Source organism: Felis catus, chromosome A2, assembly GCF_018350175.1.
Source record: "Felis catus isolate Fca126 chromosome A2, F.catus_Fca126_mat1.0, whole genome shotgun sequence".
NCBI classification, from domain to species: Eukaryota; Metazoa; Chordata; class Mammalia; order Carnivora; family Felidae; genus Felis; species Felis catus.
In genome coordinates, this window is record NC_058369.1 from 49,248,785 (window position 1) to 49,264,281 (window position 15,497).

The following is a 15,497-nucleotide window of genomic DNA, read 5'->3' on the forward strand; positions in this document are numbered from 1 at the left end:
CCTCCCAGTCATCCTGGGCTGAGTGCAGCCTGTTCAGAGTTACAGTCCCAAGTCATCATATATTGATGGCTGTAAGCAGACTCTCCCTCCTCGTGAGAACCAAAGCTAATAAAATTAAGCTCAGAAAAGGATTTGCTAACATTTTTTAAAAAATGTCATGTCCCTAGCCCAAAAATGTGGAAAGGTAATTGCCACCATGGCTTCATCACCTGTTTTCTCTCTGCTCTTGCAGGAGTGAAGCCCCATAAAGATACTGGGCACCAGAGTCATTATCATCTGTGTTAGCTGAAAATTTGATTAAGCTGGCCTCCCCGGGTTTGCATGAGAAATTCTAGATTTTTGTTCTAGGAACTTAATTCCTCTATTCCTCATTTTGGTCATGTTTCCTTTGCATTTAAATTTGCCGTGGTTTGCCTGAGTCCCGACTGAGACTTCAGCTGTTGTTTCTATTCAGGTGAAAAGTGCAAGCACACCTGGCCATGTGCACAGGCATACAGTCAGGCGGTGGTCCAAGGCAAGTATCATTTCACATCCTTCTAAGTGTCCTGAGGAAGCTTTGCTACCCAGCCCACCAATGAATGTAATGAAGAGACCTTCTCCAGTTTCCAGGACAAGCTTAGTCCCTAGGTGGTCCTCCTCACATACCGTCAATGTCCTCTCAAAATTCCAAAACCATGAGAAATTACACTAAGGAAGTCTTCAGACCTTAGCCCATTAGAACCTTTTCTAGGGGCTTTATTTAGAAAAGACATCAATACCATCAAATTGAGAAAGAGATCCCTACTATGATCTACTGTGATGTGACCCTTTCAAATCCATTCCCTCCCTGGGTAGTGGGTTCTCAGTGCATCCTGGGTAAAGAGGCAGGTACTGTAGCATCACTGGGGGCTCCTACCTAACTCCCCTACAAATAAAAGGAAGTGAAATAGAGGGTCAGCATGTGATACCCTGCCTCATTTATGCCAAGTGGGTAAAGTGCTGACCCTTTAGAAAAGATCATCTCTCTGTGCCTCAGTTTCCTCATCTGTAAAACATAACCTCATAGGGTAGTTGTGAAGACTAATAAAAGTAAAGCACTTAGAACTGAGTTTGGCACAGTAGTTATTCAAATGTTAACTATCATTGTTGTTATTAGGTCACTTAACATTAACTGAATTTTTCTATTTGTGTTTCCTCTAGGAAAGAATTTGGAGATTCCAATCTGATCCTTTTCCATGTGATCTCTTGTACCCATTCTATTTCTGTACCACATGTAATAAAGTTTGAGAGTGCAAGTAATCCATCTGTATCTGATTTTTGTCTGGAAAAACTTGCAGGATTTTCAGATTGAGTATCAATACATCTCCTGTCTTGTCTTTCACCTGTTCAGTATTGATCATTTCTGGAGCAATGGTGTCTTAAAGCCAAAAGTTTACTGAAGTAACTAGATACCTGAGAAACCACACATAAACACACTTTGCTTCCATTCAGTTTCATAACAGAGCATATATTTCCTGAACTTAGGCATAAATACATTCAACACGGTCACCACTGTGGCAATGTTACATTAACATATTACTGTTAGTACTCAGGTATTTAAGGAAATACCAAGGAGCAATTTTAAAATTCTATTTATGGCAGAAAATCTGTGAAGAAGAAATCTTTTTGAAATGCCTTAAAGTTTATACTTCAGTCTAATTTATATCTTTTGTTTCCTAACCTGGTGCTCATCAAAATGTCGCAAGCTTCCCCAAGGTTCTGATGCACATCCAGGTTTGGGAACTTTTTTTTTCTTTAAACCCTGCCTAATAATCAACACATGCAATATGGTGTTGATGTGATGGTGATCATTTAGAGAGCTGAGTGTTTTCCAAGATATTAAAATGACTGATTAAAAAAAATATTCAGGTTTATCCCACACATGGCATCCACGATGTTCCCAGGAAATCATCTCTAGCTGTCTGTTAGCACTGTGAGAAGCTATTTCCAGGTCTCCTCTCTCGAGAGTCTTCCAGGCTGGTGTTACAAACTAAATAAAGATGAAGCTAATTGCTGAGCTATTCCTGGAGCCCAAAAACAGCGCCATCTTTTTGTTTAAGGCTGAATCTCCATGACAACATCAGATGAGAAGCTGGGTCAGTGTTTCTAGTTCCTGCAGAGGGCCACAGGTCATGGACTTTTGTAGGCACAAGGAGTTGATACATCTTTCTGCAATCTTTCCAAGCTACTCAGTAGGTCACCTCTGAATTTAATCAGCCCAGAAGTTACCAAAGAGATGACCATTTTTAAATTTTCAGTGATGCTTTTCTGCCCGACCAGGTGCAAAAAAAAAAAAAAAAAAAGGTGGGTGAGTGCATTGCTTATCCTCTGTGCATTGACTTCTCTTCTACTAAAGGGGTAGAATATTACTAACTGCCTCATAGGGTTGTGATTAGGATTAAATAAGTGTACATAGTATGCTTAACATAATGTTTGGTATATAATATGATGCTCAATAATTAGTTGTTATTCTTCTTATGAATATCACCAACTAAGTTGTAGCTGCTCAGTTCATATGGTACCCACTAGCCACAAACACGGGTTTACATTTAAACTGGTTAGCATTAGGGGTGCTTAAGTGACTCAGTCGGTTAAGCATCTGACTTCAGCTCAGGTCACGAACTCACAGTTGGTGGGTTCAAGCCCCACATCAGGCTCTGTGCTGACAGCTCAGAGCCTGGAGCCCACTTCAGATTCTGTGTCTCCCTCTCTTTGCCCTTCCCCCACTTGTGTTCACACTCATGCTCTCTATGTCTCAAAAATGAATAAACATTAAAAAAATTAAACTAGTTAGAATTAAATAAAATTCTTTTGCTCCTCAGTTGTACCAGCCACACTGCAAGTGGTCAGTGGGGACACATAGCTAATGACTACCATACTGGACAGCAAAAATATAAAACACTGCCATCATCACTAAAAGTTCTATTGGATCATGAGTGCTCTGGGCCATCACCTAGAGAAAGTAAAAAGGAAGATAGGAACATCCTTCATAGAAGAGAGGTCTTTTGTTCTTTGCACTTTCCAATGATTGTGGAAATAGTCTAAAGACTCTCTCTGAAGGCATTGGAGTCCATTTATTTTGTAGCATCTTTTGTAAAGACTGGTCTACATTGTGTAATGTAAAATAAATATTGTGAACCACCACAACAAAAATACCCAAAAAAATTTCTCTCAGCTGGAAAGTTTCCCCATTGTTTCCATATACTTTCTACAACATTCTGGATTTCTTGATTCTCTAGTTGCACATAATGCTTGAAAACCAGGAAAGGTGGCAACTCTTTAGTCATCACATGTCTTACAGAATGCTGTAGTTATTGGAGCGGATGATTTTCTCAATCACCACCCGAATGGAAGCAGTGTACATATTCATTTACCACACCAATGTTGCTCAACAGAGGAAAAGCAACTTAAATATTCAAGGATGTGAGCACAGGCCCTCACCCAATCCCAAATAGCGCCTTTCCAGGTACTTTTCAAATTTGCAATTTGGGTGTTGGGTGAAAACTTATTGGTCTTTTCCATCAGAGTCAAATTTCCACAGTCAAATTTGATTGAATTGTCCCATGCATTGGTCAATGATTTGTACTATGCATTGGTTAGTCCCTGGCATTCGTGTCTGGCAGTGGTTTGTAAATTTTTCAGAGTAAGGAAAAAATACAAGGAAAAAACAAAAGATGTCTATCATTTTCAACAAGCAGAAGTTTTATGTGAATCATGAACAGTTAGTGATGTCATATATCGTCTAAAGGAGTCTCTGCTATCAATTTATATTCTGGATAACTTTCACTGCAAAACTGGCATAGAAAGCTAGGAACAAGAGCCAGTGTAATATATTAAATTCCAGAGCAGCTCTATTAACTGGTCCAGTATACTACACTTGAAGAGAGACCTTTCCTAGCTTCTCAGATCACTCATTCCAGAACTCAGGTTGTAAAACGGCTGCATAAGGTAGAGCAAAAATAAAAACTGCCTCTTTCTGTTTTTGAACTTTCCATACAAGCTATATCTTATCTAATGGAGAAAAAACACAATGGATTATGTTGATTGCTGATACTGTCTACAGAACAGTAGCAATGAGTCTATGTTCCAAAAGTGCAGAAAAGACAAAAAGAAAAATCCATAGAATTTTTAAACATTAGATCATGATCAATTAACTGTGAAAATCAACTAACCCTTATGCAACATTTTATAGTGTTATTTTGGCATGTGCTGGATGCACCTCATTTCATCCTCAGGGCATCACACTGAAGTAGGTGGCATCATACAGCTCATGGGGGTTAAGAATATCATCCTAGCTATTAGTCACAAGGTAGCTTTAGAACCCATTTTGACTCCATTTTACACATACCCATGTCTCTTTAAAGAGCTGAAATATCTTTAGCCTGACAAGTTCATTTTTAAACCAAGTCAGGGAAATCCCTCTTTATAAAAGATTCAGATTTATAGCACAGTCTGGAAAAAAAGAAAACAACTTTTTTTTTTCTTCTACTTATAGATGATTATTGGCACTGAGTAGCCACTGGTCACCTTATCTATGGGAAGGTAAACAGCTCAAGCCAGAATGGAAAATAAAGAAAGATGGCTATAGAAGAAATGGATTATTAATACCAGATAATAACTTAGGCTGTACATCTCCCTGAGGCTAGGAGGCTGGCATGGCTGGAGATGAGTGTGCAGTGTCTGATGGAAGGGAAAAGGGTTTTGTCTTGCACTTTGTTCAGCTTCTACTAGGCTTATAAAGACCCTGCATATAACCAATTGAAATCCAAGCTTCTTATTATAAACTTGCAAAACTTACTAAAGAGGTTAAACCAAGTCTGAAAAGAAAGAGTTTACTATTTCTTTTGTCTATTAGTTCTCTTGTCAACAGAGCCTGACCCCAAACCAACCAACATGGTTGATGAAGTGTTTACTATCATTAGGGACTGGACACATAAGGCTGGCCCAGAACAAGCCACAGCTCCTTAGGGAGTTCACAACCCAAAGGAAAAGGAAGAACAACTAAGTCCTTGTCAGACACGACTCATGGATCCATTAAAAGAAGTATGTGATGAAGACACAAAGTAGCCATTTGCTCTCATGGATGGCAAGAGGACAGTCTCACAACTGTGACTTGAGCCATGAACCAACATGGGAGAGGGTGTGCGCCACACAGAGGGATCATCCTCAGTCAAGCCCAAATACATGAAGTGGTGGCAACATTGTTACCAACAGTGCTGGACAGAAGGTATTGAGTACCTCCCATGCACAAGCCACTATTCTAAGTACTTGGCACGCATCAATTCATTTAATTTTAAGAATCTTATTGTATATGCAGCATTAGGCTCATATTAAGGATGAGGAAAGTGAGGCACAGACATTTTAAATAACTTCCCCAAAGTCACACAGCTGATAATTAGAGGAACTTGCATATAAGCTCAGTCTTCTGGGCTCAGAGGTCATGCTTGTGACCACTGTAATGCCTTCCAGTTATAGTTACATTTAGGAGGATCCATTCTCCAGTATAGTTAGACCACAAGGCTTCTCAATAATGGCACTAGTGACATTTTGAGCTGAACAGTTCTTGGTTGCAGGGGGCTGTCCTGTGCACTATAGCATGTTTAAGCAGCATCCCTGGATGCTGACATACAGCATCCACAGATGCCAGTAGCACCTCCATCCTACAGTTGTGCACATCTATGAGAAATGTCTCTAGACATTGCCAAATGTTCTCTGAGGGCACAATTTGCCCAGCTGAAAACCACTGGACAAACATGATGTGTGAAGCGAAGAAAGGCAGAAAAATATATCAGAACTGTTAATATCCTCAGTTCTGAAGGCTGTGGGAATGTACCTTTGTAGAGAAAGGTGCCATTTGGGGTTTTATAACTGAGGAGTAGCAGCAGAGATAACCTGTAGAATCATTATGGCAGGAGATCTGTGAGAGAGAATGCATACTCTGAGTTCTGAACTTAGGAACAGGACATTATGAATGGTATGGTATGTTCAAAAATCCTGAAGTTAAAGATACCGAAGGCTAATATATAAGAACAGTGCAAAAGCTGAGGTGACAATTTTACCCAGTGGTCCCTGGAATACAGCCAATCCCTGACCTGAAAGCTCAAAACTGTTTTATGTTAGGTAAGAAAGCTTCTGGATCGGGGGGAAAAAAACCGACCACCCAGCCTTCTTAAGAAGCTCCAACGTCAGATATCATATCATTGTTTTAAGTGTGAACACAGTTAGGTGAACTTCAGTGAGGGCAAGATTTACTGGACACTTGGCAACAGTGAAAAAAATGGAAGTCTTCTCTCCCCAAGTCTCTATAGGGGCAAAATTTCAAACCGACAGGTATGTGTTCAGAGCAGCTCTTTTATAAACAGCAAGAAAGATCTACCCACTTTTAAGTATTCTACAAGAAACATGTCATAAAACAAAAGATGGTTTTCAAACGATCTAATTCAGAATTGTGCCTCCAGCAGTAAGCAGTGGCCTAATTGTACAATTTCATCCATTCTTCAAACATCAGCTTTCTTTTCTGTTCCCTGTTTTGACTCTCAGTGAGTTATGTCACCGGGAGGGATAAGAAAGGAGTATTTTCTGAGCTTTCTTTACAAAACTGCCGTGGCCATTTTGAACCTAGTGCAGTTCCAAGCTTCTAACGTGGTTTCAGAGATGAATTTCTCTTAAGAGGAGTAACTAACCTGAATTTAAATTAAAAAGAAAATTCAAAAAAAAGAACTTAATTGCCTGTGAAAAGTCATCTAATCCCAGAGGAAGCAAACAGTGCATCTCTGATAGAAAAGGCCAGCCTTCAGGTCAGAGTCCAGGACTTTGGAATTAGACATAGCATAATTTTGACACAAACATTTTCCCATCTCAGCTACCTCATGTGGCAACACGGGGATTCGAGCACATTCATTAACTAGGCTCTTTTGAGGTTGGGTGAGATTACACAAGCTAAGGTCCCAGGATGCGGTCTGACCTATGGCTGATATGCAGTAATTAGTATTCCTCTGTGTCCAGAATTTAAGAGAATCATTTAGGACTTTGGTGAGATCAGACTTTTCTCAGAGACTCTTCTGTGTTCAGATAGGGGAATGACCTGTCTTCAGGAAGAGCACATCCCAGCCACTTTGTGAATCTCCCTCAACTCAGGGCAGAAAGCTGCCCCCACAGCCCATCTCCCTCAATGGGAGGCTGGAAACTGGAACCCCCCTCTCTCCATGTCAGCAGTTCCCCTGGGAATAACATTAGGCCCTCAACTTGCACCACAGTAGGAAAAAGACATAATGGAGAGCGTTGTCTTCGACAGCTTTGTTTTAAAAAAGATAGTCAAATAGAATGTTTAAGTCTAGATCAGGCATTCAACTAAGGATGTGAAATTTTAAGCAGCTATAGTTTTTTCAGTCTTTACAGTTTGTATGTGAAGGAAATTGCTAAGCTGTTAGAGTCTTCATAAATAGTAAATAGACTTAGACATAAATATCCTGTAATATGTTCTTTGTTCTTTTTATTCTGAGGCAAGTTGCAATTCCTCATTAAACACGATACACCATTACACAGCAGCCATTGTCTGGGAGGAACAGCCAACAAGATGTACAGTTTCTGTACTGATGAAAGGCATATAAAGACACCAAACCTCAAACTTCTGCCAGCCATTGATGGGAAAGGAGAACACTAAGCAATGCCTTATGGCATTTTGAGGACAGCAAACATCTGGCATGAACGTAAGGAGTTTTAAGATGTCAGGAAGAAATTCAGATCATACGATTAGGCAATCACTGCTCATCTCATAGGTGACTCCTTCCTTCCCTGCAGAAGTGAAAAAAGCATTCCTCTCCAAGAAAGATGTTAACAACAGAAAGCAAGCAGCCAGAAAGTGCAATTGATAAAATCCCAAGAAGGCAGCGAAAATGAAGCATTTTCCCCTCTTTCCTCCAGGAAGCAGGAGCATGAAATTATTCAGACTGTTTGGGGACTGCTGATACCAAGAGTGGCACTGACAGCCACTCAAGATGTGCTTGGGACTGTGCAGTACTGAGAGGGTCTGGCAGAGCGACAGATGGGACCTTTGCCATCATGCTGCCCAGCCTCGTCCCAGAAGATGCTTTTGTTCTCAATGCCATTGATTCTCCACTCTCCAGTGGAGTCCTGGATCTGGAAGCTCGTGGTCGCCTTTATTTCAAGCCATCCTTCTGGCCTTCCCAAGAGTTGTAGGAGGAGTATAATTAAACTGGTAGTAGGAGCTTCCCTCAGAAAATGCCTCTCAGCCTAAAGAATGGGCGGTCAGTTAACAGGGACTCCTAACAGAAGAGGTTCTTCACTCAAATTATTCAGAAACCAAACACTGAGCTGAACGGAACACATTCATGTATTATTCATGTGTTGAGACCTGCTAATCGTGTCTCTAATTGGACAGTTTCAGACACTAAGGTCTATTAAGTTGGGAACTGTTTCTTCCCCCTGGCTATCATAGCTTCAGTACCTGGCATGGTTCCTGCCTGGTGCCTGCTGGATGGGCAGTCCACTTTTTGAGCTAATGTATTAAATACAACGCAAGATGTAACACATGTATTTTCAAGTAACATTAATTCAACTACATGGATTGTGCAGTAGCAAACAGTAGGAGAAGAAGAGGAAGAGAAGGAAAGAAAAATGGCTCTCCTTGCTTTTCTTCTTCAGTCTAGAGGCAGGCCTCCCCTCCTAGGGAAAAGTGAAGCCTCAGCAAAAATGCAAAGAGAATCCAAATAAGTAATTCTGGACTTTTCAGCTTCTGCAGTCCCAGGCCTTAGCGATTAATGAATAATTCAAGGCAGTGCTTCTCAAATTTTAATGTTCATGTGATCATCCAAGGATCTCGTTAAAATGCTGGTGTGGACTCAATAGGTTGCTCAGACTCTGCGGTTCTAACACGCTCCTGGGTGCTGCCCAGGCTGACGGCCTTTGGACCGCACTCTAGATACCATGGATTGGGGGAACTGTGCAGGAAAATTTTGACCATGCCCAACTTTCTACCAGGCTTGCCAACTTTAAAACCTAACCCCTATACAAGGTGTGGGTCAACCGGATGCAGATGTTTTAAACTAACCTCACACAGTCACCGTATCATTCAATAGTGAACATGAACACTTGGCATGATTCAACCAACTATTGCTACCTGAAGGTGTTTCAGTCTCTCTGAGCAGAAAACATATAAAAATATGGCAAGTTGCCATCTCACTTGTGAGTCATTGTAGGTTACTCTTGCGAGTACCATAGTTGAAAGCACCTAAAGTGATAAAAAAGATAAATTGTAAAATATTCAAGCCCCGTTTGCACTGTCAGATATACTGATCTTAATTACAGACTACAGATTTTCATCTAATTGCTAACAGTGAGTCGGCTTTTGAATAATTAGGAGGAGGGGTGCGACTCATGGCTGGAACAGCCTCAGAGTACAAACCACTTGTTTTTCAAATGTCACTATGATATTTCAAAAAATGTTCAAAAGAGAAAGATAGTAATACCAAAACTAGTGCAAATATTAAGCCAACATTGAAGTCTAGTGAAAGGGGCTGGCTGAGATAAAGACACGTTGAATCTGACATTCTTGGTGCTGACTGCCCTTTGGAGTTACCCGGAGCGCTTTTAACCTACACCACCCAGCACTCTGTGCAGTTACATCAGATGGGGTCTAGGCAGCTGTGGTCCAAATATCTCCCCAGTGAGTCTAATGGCGGTCAGGGCTGAGAACCCTTGCTCTAATGCAGACATCCTCAACTCTGGTCCCAGGACCAGCAGGATCAGCATCACCTGAGAATTTATTGAAAACAAAGATTCTTGCCCACTCAGCCCCTGACCTGCTGAATCAGAAACTCTGGGATTGAGGTCTATCAATGTGTGATTTAACAAGCACTCCAGGTGCATGCTACTTGAAGTTCTTTCCTGAGAAGGATGAGGGTTCTTGTCAATGTTCTTACAGAAGAGATTCTTATGAGGGGCCATCGAAAGGTCTCATGTTGGAGATCTGTTGGACAGCCAGCCAACTGAGCTGAAGTGTTAATTCTAGAGTTGATTCTACTACCTCCAGTCTGGGAATCTCAGCAATGGAAGGAAACTTAATGACATTTAATTAAAGATCTAATTGTCACCATGCCATTTTAAAAATGTGATCATGTATATTATGCTTGAATACCTCTAAGTGATAGGAACTCACTACCACATGGCCCAATCCTTTCCATTACAGATGCTTACTAGGTACAGACTATGTATTTTAAAAGACGATTCGTTTTAAAAGATGATTCACAAGGTATGACAGTGACACCTGGGATGGATGTTATGCTCTTCCTTGGACTCCTGCACAAGCTGAGGCTTACAAAAGTTTCAACATTGGGCAAGGTCATGCAGTTTCATACAAAATTTACACCAAGTTCTTTGTCTTGAAGCCCTATAGAGAATTCATTTTCAGAAATAATAATCAATAATCTGTTGTTAAGAAAACCTGTAAAACTGTCGCTTTACATTTTCTTGTCTCTAAAATAAATATTCCTTGTTCCTCACAGCCAATTTCTAGCCCCTTCATCATCCCTGCTGGGTCCTATTGATCAGCAGACCAAATAGTGAGACTATTAATAGACTTTGCATTCCAAATATCCATTAGAACAGTGTTTTTTTATGTGTTGGCACATGTGAAAAATGATAATACTGGTATGGCATACTTAGTAAACTACACTGGATGGGGGGGTGCAGAATCTATGTAAGACTTCCTGGAGAAACATATCTTATTTATAAGGGTATTACCAAATAATTAAAAGTTCTAGAGAAGAGACTGAATTTATATCTAACTTCAAAACTTAGTGTTTTCATTTTTTTTTTTATAAAAGCTTGGACTTACTTCCCTGAACAGATATTTCATATCCACTTATGCATAAAATGGGCACAAACAGTTCCTGGTTCAGACTATTTAATGAGGAAATCTTCAAATTCTGGATAGAGAACATAAATGAGAAACTCTGTGTAAGTAGATGATAAAAAGTTTGAAAGCGTTTTTTTACAATAATTGAAATATATATAGCATTTGAATTTATAATTAAAGAGTCACTTATTGAAAAAAGTAATATTAAAATGTCTTCCGATAATGTAAAAGGATGTTGAGCCCAGTGCAAGTTTTTATGTTGTTAGATAGGATGCTACCCAAAGGGTACATCAGTCACAAAGGGACAGAAGTATCTACTATTTATGTGAATGCAAATATATGGGGTCACCAGTAGGATGTAGACTTGTCTTGCCCTGCTATCCCCAACTGCCTGGCTTTCTTGGCACAAACTGAATGAAGTCTTCTTAAAGCTCCAGGGGGGCTCTTGTCTGTCATGGCAGTGGCACACAATATATAGAACCTTCTATCCAGGTGAGAGACTACCTCATTGCCCATGCTCCATGGCAGAAAGGCAAGGGCTAGATTTCATTCATCGTGCCCTTCACCTACAGGAACAGTGAGACAAGCCACCAGTTCCTTCTCTGGTTAAGAAACTTTCAAAAGGAGCACCTGGGTGGCTCAGTTGGTTAAGTGTCTGATTTTGGCCCAGGTCATAATCTCATGGTTCTTGAGTTCGAGCCCTGCGTTGAGCTCTGTGCTGACAGATCAGAACCCGGAGCCTGCTTCAGATTCTGTGTCTCCCTCTTTCTCTGCCCCTTCCCCACTTGCACTCTTTCTCTCTCAAAAATAAACATTAAAAAAACCTTTTTTAAAGGCGCTTTCAAGGGAGCCCTATATACCCAGACAATGCTCTTGGTGGCAGGACATGATTGACAACATTGTCCCAAACTTTAAGTAGCTGCCCCAGGGTCTAAAGGGATCAGTCGCTTACAACAATCTGCATTACTAGAGCCCAAGAGGGCTACAAGTTGGCCAATTATCATACCCATACCATTTTTGGACATCAAAGGCACTTTTCTGAAAAGAATGGCTTGGGACAAATCCACTAGGGAAAAACATCTGCAAGCATGTCCTGGATGCAAATGATGATCTTGAGTGGCTATGTTTATTTGACAGTCACTTATTTCAACCAACATTCCATCCCAAAGGAACAGCTGCCAGCATCCTACCTGACAGTTGTTATCTGAACAAAGTCCAGTCTGAAGCTGACCTACACCAAAATGATCTGTGATTCTTGTGAAGAGTGCAGAACCATGGATCCACCCATATTCAAAGAACTCAGTCTACTGGAGTATCATAAAATAATAACTAACAGAAATGAAACTGCAAATTTGAAAACACTCTGAAAAACAAGTACAGGGAGCTATGTAACTTATCCACGGACACCTTGAATATCTTTTTTTTTTAATGTTTTCATTTTTGAGACAGAGAGAGACAGAGCATGATTAGGGGAGGGGCAGAGCGAGAGGGAGACACAGAATCCAAAGCAGGCTCCAGGCTCTGAGCTGTTGGCACAGAGCCTGACGCAGGGCTTGAACTCACAGACTGTGAGATCATGACCTGAGCTGAAGTCGGGCGCTTAACCCACTGAACCACCCAGGCACCCCTTGAATATTTTTCTTATGAGAGGTTTGCTTGAAGGACATGTGGACACTGACAAACAAAAAGTGACAGGCAAACCACCTAGGATAAGTCATGTGCAAAGACCTTGTTATAGAGGCATGAAAAAATAGGAAAGCCTGAACCAAGGCCATTGTGGCTAGAGGGAAGAGAACCAGGGGAAGTGTGGTTCAAGAAAGCCTGTTTTGGGTGTCAAGTTACACAGGTATTTGTAGAAAAAATGAGAAGTCTTGCCCTTGTTCTAAAAGTGGGAAACCACTGAAGAGTTTTAAGCAAAGTTTAGAAAATAAGGAACAACATGATCCAATTTACATTTTTAAAAGAAAGCACTCCAGCCGTTGTGTAGAAGAATAGCTATATGTAAACATCCATGATTCAGTTTGGAGGTATTTCATTAGTTAAAGTGATAATGTTAGCTTTGACTACACAGGGGATAGTAGAGGTGGAAAGAAATTGAAAGAATAAACTATGTTAAAGGTAAAAGCAGCAAGATCTTCTGATGAATTGGCTCTCTACCCTTAGGAAAATTCTAGTGACTTAGAAGGCAGTTCTTGCCTATCTACTCATTAATTTCTGTGGCCCTTAGACGTGGAAAAACAAAGTAGGTGTGTTCAACTTTAAAGAGCTGTTTTACTCAAATTTAGTTGATTTTATTCCTTATCATTTCTCTGTACTATGAATTAAAGGGCCATTTTTCCAATGCACAAGGCCAATTAGTTTTATGATCTTTATGAAGATATCTGTGTGTCTATTTACATTATATTCATGAAAGCCAAAAATAGTTGATCTTTCTATGACGAATTTAGGTCAGCTACAAAGTTTAGAGGGAGCATTCCTCAAAATTGCATCAGTTGTATGGGACAACCCACCAGCTGCAAGCTTGGAGGGTTCCCAAAACCACCCTTGGATTTGGTAAGTGCTAGAAAGATTCACTGAAAGCCATTTCACTTACAATACAGTTTATCAAAGGGAGAGAGTGCAGGTTAAAGTCAGCCACGAGAAGAATTGCATAGGACAGAGTCCAGGAGGACCAGACATGGAGTTTTCATTGTCCTTTCCCCATGAAGTCAAGATGTATTCCTTTTCCAGCATTGATGTGTGAGAATACACAGAGTATAGTCAACCAAGGAGGCTCACCCAAGCCTCAGTGTTCAGAGATTTACTGGGGCTCCATTATATCTCACGACTGATTGCTTGAGTGTGTAGGTGATTGAACTCACTCTCCAGGTCAACCAGGCATGACCTGCCCCCAACCCCGCCACTGCCTAAATCACACTGTTCCTATCTGCTAGCCCGAAGCATCAAGGCAAACAAAGAGTACACCCCAGGAGCCAAGAGCAAAAGGCCACACTTCTTTTTAGACAAGATTAAATCCTTTACTTCATAATATGCCAATGACATAAAACAATGATGATTTATGTCAATAGCAATAGAAATAGAGTTAAAGCCGGTATTGCATTGAAGTGGAATATGGGCTTATAGAAATACGTGATTTTTCTTAGAAGCAGCAGATTAAATGAACCAAGGTTAGATTCTACCTTGCCCAGAACTAGTTTCCTAACTCTTAGAAAGCTTCCTCTAAGGATTTCTCTATCTCTTCTTCCTTGAGGTCCTCATTATCTTTCTCCCCTGTGGTCAACTTAGGGGAAAATGCATTTTCCGAGATTGCTTAAAAGGGAAGTTGGTCCCCATTTCACCATTTAAATCTGTCTCCAAATCCTGAGTTTCTTAGTTGAGGCATTTCTGGTTGAGTCAGTTAATGGGCCAGATTCTAAGGTCTCCCCCATCCACCCCCATCTGAGGAAAACCCACAAGGGAACGGAGAGGCAGGACAGCTTCCTGTTTGGCAGGATGACTGCTTATACTTTACCATTCACTAAAATCAAGCAATTTCCATGGAGGTGACACCTGACATAATATGTAAACAATAGTATGCAAAATCAAGAGCACTGTGTTAAGTTAGCACCCTGTTAAGTGGGTGTTGCTGATGCGCCATTTTTTTTTTAATTGAAGTATCTATTTTAAAGGAAGATGAAAATATTACTGACAAGACACCAGCAGATGGTGGAGCCATTATGGTCACCAGAAATTTCCGAAATCACCCAGGCCAGATGCCTCCAAAGCATTCCCAGGAACGAATTTGACATTTGCGGTCTCTACCACAGAAATCCTGAGTTCCTTTAATCTTTTCTACCCCCTATGGGCTCTCTCTGCAAGCAGAGCCATTGTAAGTGACTTCTGACAGTGGGCTCCTGTGCTGGGGTTCCTGGTTTGGCCTTCTTGCCACTTAACTTTATTCTATGTAGAATCTGGTCTTTGTGGCACTGTGATAGAACATGATCACTATAAAAGTTTTCATTTTCCTGATTTTCCGTGCTCTGTAGAGGAAGCTTGTTATTGACTTCCAAATTCAGAAAATGGAAGTTTGGGAGATATATAAAATTAGACATCTCATGGAGCACTTGTCTTGGCTCATTTCACATAATTACAGGGTTTTACAGGGCATAACAAGTCTCTTCTGTCATTTTATTTCCCTCACAAAATCTCTATATTTTATTTTTTTTTTTTATTTTTTACCCTCAATCCTAACAACACATATCTAGTTTTTGTTTTGGTTTCTTTGGTTTCTTTTCTTTTTAATGTCAAGGACATGATTTCATATATATTGTTATCTAGAATGAGGCCTAGTTTTTAGCCTTTGTTTGTGGTTTAAGTTAATTGATTTAAGGTTTATATGCAGAAAGAAGTGGACAAATAATAGTACAGATAGTAAGCAAATATGGCAAAAAATTTGAAGAGGTGGTAGAATGGCTGATTGTACGGAAAGCACAGAGTGTTCTAGGGGCAGAGACGAGGAAAGACCTAAATCTGCCTAGGGAAATCAGGGAAGGCTTCCTGGGGGAGGTGACAGTGACTTGCATCTCAAAGGCTGATGAGGCATTAACAAGATGGAAGCACACAG

General features: G+C 40.5%; 1 protein-coding gene and 1 long non-coding RNA gene across 10 annotated transcripts in view; one reads left to right on the forward strand and one right to left on the reverse strand.

Annotated features, from left to right (window-relative positions):
- Positions 1-15,497, forward strand: part of GRM7 (glutamate metabotropic receptor 7) — a 1,171,176-nt gene that overhangs the window by 1,126,231 nt on the left and 29,448 nt on the right. For 4 of the 8 annotated variants that reach the window (XR_006594805.1, XR_006594806.1, XR_002153114.3 and 1 more), the window contains one exon: positions 455-1,155. The exons of 2 other annotated variants lie outside the window; for them this stretch is intronic. The gene's annotated coding sequence lies outside the window, so the exon portion shown is untranslated. Of the gene's footprint in view, positions 1-454; positions 1,159-1,179; positions 1,279-15,497 lie in introns of those variants that run through there. 2 more of the 8 variants (XR_006594808.1, XR_002153117.3) reach the window with 2 other exon arrangements.
- LOC109496972 overlaps positions 1-15,497 on the reverse strand; it is a 703,487-nt gene that overhangs the window by 65,101 nt on the left and 622,889 nt on the right. The window lies entirely within an intron of this gene.